The following is a 9,761-nucleotide window of genomic DNA, read 5'->3' as shown; positions in this document are numbered from 1 at the left end:
ACCCATAGGGGATTTACTTACTACCATTGGTCCTGGACAACCCCTTCCATCTACAAACGATGACAACCCGAGGGTTAGTAGCGGCCACAAGTCGTCGAGGTAAGAAGGAGTTAACGAAAGCTAAGGTATGATAAATAAATGAATAGTAATTAATCTAATTGTTTCTTTTTCATCTGTGGTTGTGATTAAAAAAGAAATATTAGCAAAAGAAAAGAAAAACTTTAATAATTTCAAAATCATTCGTAAAAAAAAAAAAAAATAATAATAATAAATATCGTTTTCGTGTGATTTTCACGTTCGTTGTTTTTTTAGAAACATTAGGACAGCATTTTTACGTTCAAAACATTGAAATATTGCATCGCAATTTTTTCTTTTCTTTAAAAATTAAATTGTATTTATTAACTTCATAACAAAAGAAAACAAAAATAAACTTTAATGAAATCCTACCCAAGCCTTGATTAAACATAAAACAATATTATTTAAGTCAAATTGTAATCAAAATAAAATAAATTTTCATGTTACCCGAAAAAAAAAAGGTAACCAAAACTGATTACGTGTCTAATTAAGTCAACAAAAAAATGTCGATTATCTTAAAAAATGTTATATATATAAGGAAACGATGTTTTCTTGACGTCTTGTAGTTTGTTGTTGTGTAAAATAAAATCTATTTGAATGTTTTCAAAAAAAAACAAAAAAAAAAACACGAAAAATAAAAACAAACAATATTATTAGCTTTTTTCATCTTGCACAAATATGTTAAGAAGTTGGGATACTTCGACATTGTTCTAAAAAAAATAATGTTTAAATAAAAGATTTTGATAAAATATAGTTTCGAAAATAATAATAATAATAATTAAAAAGCTTATTTTAAATTTTATTTTTGTATTAAGACTTATAAACAATATATGGTGTGCCTGTGTTTCTCGCTCCTACGTTATTTTGATAAACATCTTGCCTTAGGTAACATTTGTTGCATATTTGTTTTTATTTTAAATTTTATTTTTGCCCGATTTTGTCTTGTTAAAAATAGTTCAAAAGGTACTTTAGTAAATTTTTACGCCGTGCCCCACTGCCCCAGCGTATTATAAACACCACAACCTCCTCATGTTAAGAACGGCTTTCGGAATAACCCCCTCCCAACCTCGAAAGCCGTTCTTAACATGGGGAGGTTGGGGGTGTTTATTCCGAAAGCCGTTCTTAACATGGGGTGGTTGGGGGTGTTTAAAAAATACTGGTACAGGCACTTATTGTACCGTACTGAAACAATAACGGGTACTTGTACAGTTTAGTCAAGACAGTAAAAAATGAAAATATCGAAAAAAAAAAAAAGGTTATATTGCAGTTGCACGTATCCGTTATGGAATGAAGTTCTCCGAAAAAAAAAAAAATTACTTAATTTCATCAAGTAGTTTTTTTTTTGTTTTTTTTTTATAGCGAAAAAACAATTTGCTATGATACCGAGCAAATGGTTCGATTTTTAGGAAGAAAAGCTAGAATTAAAGATGGAGAGGGAGTATCGGCGCTATGGAGTTATCTCCCCGTGGCGTGTTCAGCAAATTTCACAATGGCTGACTTCAACACGCTCTCATAAAAACGTGTTTTTCCGCTGTAAAAAAAAACAAAAAAAAAAAAAACTACTCAATCAAATTAAATTAATTTTTTTTTCGTAGATCTTCAGTCCAAAACAGATACGTACAATATAAATTTTTTTTTCGATATTTTCGTTTTTTAATGTCTTAACGTTATTATTTAGAAAGCTATTCTTAACATGGGAAGGGGAAGGTGTTTTATAATTAATCTGTGCTTTCATCTAACAATTTAATAAAATACCTTTTTCAAGTGTATCTTGTCAAACTCGGGAATCTGCACTGAATGTTAAATGGCAACCTTTAGTTAATCCACGGGGGTCATTTAGCAATACTCCCGTTCCGCCAATTAATTATAAATAATATGGCTTTCTTCAAGATCAGAAGGCTTCCTGCAGTTCCTGTCGATAGACGTAAAAAAAAAAAAAAATAAACTTGAAAAAATTCCTCCCACATTTTTGCGACGTTTGATTTTTTTGGTATTTTTTTACGGCCTGCCTCGGCCCAGCGTAGTATAAACACCCCCACAACCACTCCATGTTAAGAACGGCTTTCGAGGTTGGGGGGAGGGGATTTTATTCCGAAAGCTGTTCTTAACATGGGGAGGTTGGGGTGTTTCGTAAAAATTTACCGATTTTTTTTTCTTCAGTTTTTTCTTTTTGTTATTTTTTCAGATTAGGTCCACCCACCTCCACAATTTTCTTTTAAATGACACCTTTTATAAGTTTTCGACTATGCTGAATACGAAAATCGCATTGAAATTTTGCCCAAATAATTAGTTATCGTGATATAAAAAGTTGTATTATGCATTGTATTCTTTGGCGGCCATCTTTTTTACGCGCGTGAATTGTCAGTCATAGATGAGTAGATTTGTTTATGGCGCGCGCACGCGCGTAAAAAAGATGGCCGTTAAAGAATACAATGCATAATACAACTTTTTATATCTCGATAACTACTTATTTCTGCAAAATTCAAATGCGATTTTCATATTCAGCATAGTCAAAAACTGATATAGTCGTCATTTAAAAGAAAATTGTGGAGGTGGACCTAATCTGAAAATTTACCTTTTTTTTTTTTTTTTTTTTTTTTAAAATTAAAGTAACATCTCGTTTTAAAAAATATTTTTTTATTATAAAATTCAGTAAAAGATCAAATATTTTATTTTTGTCCAGCCGACAGGACCACAGAAAGCCTTTTGAAAATCTGTCAACACGGGGGTCCTTATCTTGAAGAATGCTGATACATAGTAGCAAAGTAAGATTGTATATTTAGAAACGAAAATAAGTTTAAGACTTCTAAAATTGCTACTAGAATTGTCTGCAACTAAAGTTCTTCATAAAATTCAGTAGCAGTAACACTCCTCTCGAGGTTGAAGATTCATGCGAAATTCCTTTCTATCTTGTCATAGCTGATAGAACGAGGACATGCTACTCCAGTGGATTAATTAAAGGGTTTCGTACAGATTACAGAGTTCGGCAAGATACATCTGAAAAAGGTTGGAGGTTACATCGGTCGAAATGCAAAAATAACACTCAAGATGAGAATGAATTCGAATAATATGAAATATATATTTTCCATTTTTTTGTTTATTTTTTTTTCACTAATAATCGAATATTTATTGAAATCAAAAATAAAATAAGAGAATTTTTTTTTATTTATTTTTACAAGGGAGTCACCACTTATCAAGGCCTGAAGGCCACTCGGGGATAAAGGTTAATGAATGTAAGGTGGCAGTGTAATAATCGTTAATGGTGTAAGTTGGATATAATTTGATTATTTAAGGGAATGGTTCAACAAGAATTTGTTTACATTAGACTTGAAGGCTACCATACTGTAGTCAGACGAGAAGCAAACCAATGGAACAGTGGTCTGCAGGCGGGTAGGAAAAAGCTTTGTTCATGGAATTTGCATTTAGATTTAAGCACAGATAGAGAGGGGGGGGCTGTTAATTGTGGTTGTAGCTGATCGAGTGCTTTTTGTGAAAGTTTAATAGGGGGGGGCCATCGATTGGAGTTCAGACGAGCACTAGCCGTGAAAATAAGGATAGAGCAAAAAAATACTATTAAATATATATATATATATATATTGTAAACATTATATCTTTAAGGTGCTTGTGCAAAATAGAGAATTTTAAAACCAACGCATTTCATGTGAAAACGTTATTACCAGGGCTATGATAACAGAATATTTTTATAATCAAATTATATCCAACTTACACCATTGTCGGAGAAGCTTGTAATTCTTGGCGACTTCTATACACGTGTCGGTACAGATCATCAAGCCTGGCAAAACATCATTGGAAAGCATGGAGTAGGCAAATGCAATAGCAACGAACTCCTCCTCCTTAGAACCTGTGCGTCACATGATCTCAACATCACAAACACTATGTTCCGCCTCCCAAATCGCAATAAAACCACGTGGATGTATCCACGCTCTCGGCACTGGCATCAAATCGACTATGTCATTACCAGAGTCAAGGACAGGCAGGACGTGAGACTGACCAAAGCCATGTGCGGGGCTGATTGTTGGACCGATCACCGCCTCATCATCTCCAAATTCAACTTCTTCATCCAACCAAAGAGAAGGCTCTAGGGTAAAAAAACAGCCAAGAGGCTCGATACAGCCAAATTGAAATGTCCTAAAACAACAGAGGAATTCCAGAGCAGCATACATAGTAAACTTGCTAACTTCAATCTCAATCACAACAGTGTTGACGAGAGCTGGACATCCTTCATAGATGTTGTTCACTCTGCTGCTCTTGACGTTCTAGGTCATGCCATCAAACACCACCTGGACTGGTTTGACGAGAATGATCCTGAGATTCACAACTTCTTGCAGGAAAAACACCGCCTGCTAAGAGTGCATCAAAATGACCCAGCTTGTGTGGCGAAGAAAACTGCCTTCTCTAACATGCGCAACAAAGTCAAATCCAAGCTGCGTTCGATGCAGGATTCCTGGCTCAGTGCCAAGGCAGATGAAATCCAAGGCTACACAGACAAACACGATACAAAGAATTTTTACGATGCACTAAGGACAGTTTACGGACCACAGTCTTTGGGATCCTCTCCTCTGCTCAGTGCCGACGGCTCAACTCTACTCACGAGAAAGTAGATCCTCAACATATGGGTTGACCATTTCAACAAAGTGCTCAATCGCCCTGGAGCCATCAATGATATAGCAATTGAACGTCTCCCCCAAGTCCCCATCAATCAACAGCTCACCCCCCCCTATCAATCGAAGAGGTCAGCAAAGCCATTCAGCAGTCAACCAGTGGAAAAGCTCCACGTCAAGATGCCATCCCAGCTGAGATTTACAAGTCCGGTGGTGCAGCCTTGCGGGAGCAGCTGACCTGCTTGTATCAGATCATGTGGAGGAAGGGACAACTACCACAAGAGTTTAAAGACGCCACAATCGTTCACATCTATAAACGAAAATGAAATCGCAAATCCTGCGATAACCACCGAGGTATCTCTCTCCTGTCGATAGCAAGAAAGATCTTGGCTCGCATCCTCTTCAACCGCTTAATTGGTTACCTGGAACAGGGACTCCTGCCGGAGAGTCAATCTGGTTTCCGCGCCGATCGGGGACCACTGACATGATCTTTGCCGCCCATCAGCTTCAAGAGAAATGCATCGAACAGCACCATGACCTTTACACAACCTTTATCGACTTGACCAAGGCATTTGACATAGTCAGTCAGGATGGTCTGTGGAAAATAATGAAGAAGTTCGGTTGTCCAAGTACTTTCATCACAGTAGTTTGTCAATTCCATGAAGGCATGATGAGGCACGTCCTTAACGACGGTGAACCCACGGAGGCTTTTCCGGTAACAAATGGAGTTAAACAGGGCTGTGTCCTTGCCCCTACACTGTTCAGCTTGATGTTTTCTGCAATGCTATTTGACGCTTTCAGCGACTAGTCACCAGGCATCAACATTAAATTCAGAACAGATGGAAAGCTGTTTAACCCAAGGAGATTGCAGGCTGTGACAAAGGTGAGAGAAGCAGTGCTGAGTGACTTTCTTTTTGCTGATGACTGTGCCCTCAATGCCAGCAACGAGCGAGAAATGCAAGACCAGATGAACAAATTCTCCGCAGCCTGTGACAACTTCGGCTTCACAATTAGCACCAAGAAGATCGAAGTTATGTTCCAACCAGCTCCCAGAAATCTGTATCATGAGCCAAGTATCTCAGTCAAGAGGCAGAACCTTCAAGCGATTGAGACTTATCTGGGCAGCACTCTATCTCGGACAGCCACAATCAATCTCGAAATCAACAACAGAATTGCCAAGGCAAGCAGTGCATTCGGGAGACTCAGAAGCAAAGTCTGGGAAAGGAGAGGAATCAGCATTGACACCAAGCTGAAGGTTTACAGAGCAGTTGTCCTCACCACATTGCTCTATGGCTCAGAAACCTGGACTACCTACAGAAGGCATGAAAAAACGTTGAACCACTTCCACCTGAGATGTCTCCGCAATCTCTTCCATATCAGATGGCAAGACAAAGTCCCTGATACAGAGGTCCTGAAAAGTGCTAATCTTCCCAGCATGACTACTACCATTCGAAAGACCCAACTGAGATGGGCAGGTCATGTCTCCCGCATGCCAGATGAAAGAATCCCAAAACAACTCCTGTATGGCGAGCTGTGCCAAGGTAAGCGTTCAGTCGAAGCACCAAGAAAACGCTTTAAGGACAACTTCAAAGTCTTCCTCAAAGACTTCAACATCAGTACTGAGTCCTGGGTATCGCTTGCATCCGACAGACCTCACTGGCGTCATCTCATCAACAAAGGAGCTGAAACAGTTGAAGAGAGAAGAACCCTCAAAGCAGTACAGAAGCGTGCAACCCTCAAAGCCAGAGCAACAAGCTCTGTTTCCATAACACCTGCTCACCACTGTCCAACTTGTGGGAGAGCCTTCCATGCCCGGATCGGCCTTACAAGTCATCTCCAGAAGCACAAAAACACTACTTTTACTCACTGATCTCATGGTCATCTCCGACTTCGAAAGACGAACACAATAACAGAATATTTTTATCATTGTTTTGACTCGTGAGTATATATCTGACACAGACACAGTTAATCAACTGAGGACCACATCACTCTATATAAAAGCATATAAGATATCAACGGATACACACTCGAGAGTCAAAACAACGAAAAGAATATGCTGTTGTCCTAGCCCTAGTTATTATGTAGTTACGTGTCATGTCAAAATTAGTATAAATTATGAAACATGATCCAGTAGATGTGCTAAATCTATTTTCCGTAGTCGAAGATGCTTAATTTTTTTTCAATGGCAGATTTCAAGGAAAACAAGGGAGATAAATTATTTTTGTTGGGTATTTTTAACTGTATTTAGCAGGACTAAAAAGGCTAAAAAAAAAAATGTTACCAAAGGCAAGGTACTGCGATATTTATTTGTATTTTTACATATTTTAAAGCATTTTTGGTTAAAAGCAAACTAAATGACCACTCTTTTCAGTTAGAACGAAAATAAAAACATGACCGCCGTAAGCATTGCATGAGGACCCTTGATAACGCTGACCAACAGTGTTTTTTTACTTTTTGAATGTTGTCTAGATTTTTACAACTGATCAACAGCATTGCTGAATCAGGAAGTGGCATCTGCTCCTCTCCATCAGGTTTTTTGTTGATTTGAAAAAATCAAACCTTGTGACAAAATCGATTGCATTTTTGTGGCACTATCAGCTGAGTTTTGTCAATGCATAGTGTTAAGTTTTGAGACATTGTGTTGTGAACAAAGATGGCGGCTTAGTTCAGATCAGTAACCAAGATGGCGGCCTAGAATCAAATGCGGTCCGTGGCGTAGTTAACCGCTTAAGTTCTGAGATATTGTGTTGAACAAAGATGGCGGTGTAGTTCAGATCAGTAACCAAGATGGCGGCCTAGAATCAAATGCGGTCCGTGGCGTAGTTAACCTCTTAAGTTCTGAGATATTGTGTTGAACAAAGATGGCGGCGTAGTTCAGATCAGTAACCAAGATGGCGGCCAAGAATTAAATGCGGTCCGTGGCGTAGTTAACCGCTTAAGTTCTGAGATATTGTGTTGAACAAAGATGGCGGCGTAGTTCAGATCAGTAACCAAGATGGCGGCCTAGAATCAAATGCGGTCCGTGGCGTAGTTAACCTCTTAAGTTCTGAGATATTGTGTTGAACAAAGATGGCGGTGTAGTTCAGATCAGTAACCAAGATGGCGGCCAAGAATTAAATGCGGTCCGTGACATAGTATACAGCGAACTGATTGAATCCAAAATTCGACAATTTTTATAATAATTTTGGGACGTTTTCATTGGTTGATTAGCACAGCCGTTGGTTATAAAAATGATTGGCGAATCCATTCGTCTCATACCCCCATTAGAAGTCAAAAAACATTTTACACATGGCACCCTAAATTTTTTAAGAGAAAAAAATGTTTTGCCAATAACACTATCGATTACCTGATAGAAACATCAATTATTGTAAACTGAATTGAGCAATAATAAAGCTAAGTATAATAATATAATAATAATATAATAATAATATAATAATATAGTTAAGTATGATAAAGCTAAGTATAATAATATAATAATAATAATAATAATAATATAATAAGTATAATATAATAAGTATAATATAATAATATAGTTAAGTATGATAAAGCTAAGTATAATAATATAATAATAATAATAATATAATAATAATAATAATATAATAATAATAATATAATAATATAATAATAATAATAATATAATAATAATAATAATACAATAATAATAATATAATAATAATATAATAATAATACAATAATAATAATATAATAATAATACAATAATAATAATAATATAATAATAATACAATAATAATAATAATATATAATATAATTATAATATAATAATAATAATAATAATAATAATATAATAATAATAATATAATAATAATTATAATATAATAATAATAATAATATAGTTAAGTATAATAAAGCTAAGTACACATAAATTACATATTGCTTCACCATTGTTCAAACTTCAGACTTAAACTTTCGTTTCTTCAAACTCCTGGAATGCTCAACGGCAAAAAGGTCTCTCTTCAGATTCCAACAGTAATCAGCTATCATGACTGCATCCCAGTGACCCTGATACCTGGTCTTCATGATGGAACCTCTTCCCCTTCTCGTCACCCATTGAATCCAGGTTCCCAGGAAACCGTTCCGTATGTGAAAATAGGTAGTGTATCTTAATGCTCACGTTGCAGCCGAGGTTTCCAAAAGCAGTCAGCAGGTTGTCGATAAGTTCTGCGTAGTTTCTTGCCTTATTGTTGCCAAACTCTGCATCTCTGATGAGTTGCCAGATCTCAACTTTTCCATGGTCAATCTTTGAAAAGCCTGGCACAAATAAGTGAAACAGTCATCATACTTGTCCAAAGCCTTGGTGAACTGCTTAATTAAACCGAATGAAATGAATGGCTCTCGTCTTGGGGAGGCCTCATGTTTTGACAAGCTTCTGGGCTTGACTTTTACTCCTGATCTTAAATGGAACACATACATTAAATCCGTTGCCAAGACTGGTGCAAGTATGGTGAGATCCTTCTATTGATCCAGTAGATATCTCACTGCTGATGCAATTCTCTACCTATATAAGAGCCAGGTACATCCTAGGATGGAGTACTGTTGCCACATTTGGGCAGGAGCTCCTAGAAAGGACTTATTCTGCCTTGATAGAGTTCAAAATAGATTTCATAGCCTCGTAGGGGATGTCCTTTTCTCTTCCCTGCAACCTCTTTCTCACAGAAGAGATGTTGCGAGTTTGTCTCTGCTTTATCGTTATTTTCATGGCAAGTGCTCGGCTGAGCTTCAATCTATGGTCCCCCCTCGCCAAACTTTCGCAAGAAACCCCCGTCTAGCAGAAAACACTATCATTAGTTTCCCCCACTCTTTATCTGTGCCAAAACCTAAACGTAGATTCCATGAGCAAAGCTTCTTTCTTAGAACTGCACGCCTATGGAATTGTCTTCCGTTTTCCTACTTTCCAGCTGACTACAATATGGTTGTGTTCAAGTCTAACGTAAACAAGTTCTTGATGAGCTGTTCCATATAAGTTAACAAATTTACTGAATTTCCATTACTAACTATTACTATATTGTCCAATTTCTACTGTACACTCTTTAACCCCTATCCTCG

The 9,761-nt window shown here is 36.9% G+C and overlaps 1 protein-coding gene across 11 annotated transcripts in view; it reads left to right on the top strand.

Moving 5' to 3' along the window:
- LOC145240051 (uncharacterized) overlaps window positions 1-9,761 on the top strand; it is a 144,092-nt gene that overhangs the window by 627 nt on the left and 133,704 nt on the right. For 7 of the 11 annotated variants that reach the window (XM_080103670.1, XM_080103673.1, XM_080103666.1 and 4 more), the window contains exon 1: window positions 1-99. This exon is cut by the window's left edge. The gene's annotated coding sequence lies outside the window, so the exon portion shown is untranslated. Of the gene's footprint in view, window positions 126-9,761 lie in introns of all 11 variants that reach the window. The other 4 variants (XM_080103669.1, XM_080103665.1, XM_080103671.1 and 1 more) reach the window with 1 other exon arrangement.

The sequence above is a fragment of the Euprymna scolopes genome, chromosome 19 (genome assembly GCF_053919585.1).
Source record: "Euprymna scolopes isolate OS-2025 chromosome 19, ASM5391958v1, whole genome shotgun sequence".
Taxonomy (NCBI): domain Eukaryota; kingdom Metazoa; phylum Mollusca; class Cephalopoda; order Sepiida; family Sepiolidae; genus Euprymna; species Euprymna scolopes.
Note: the sequence above shows the minus strand (reverse complement) of the source record. Positions and strands in the feature narration are given on the sequence as shown.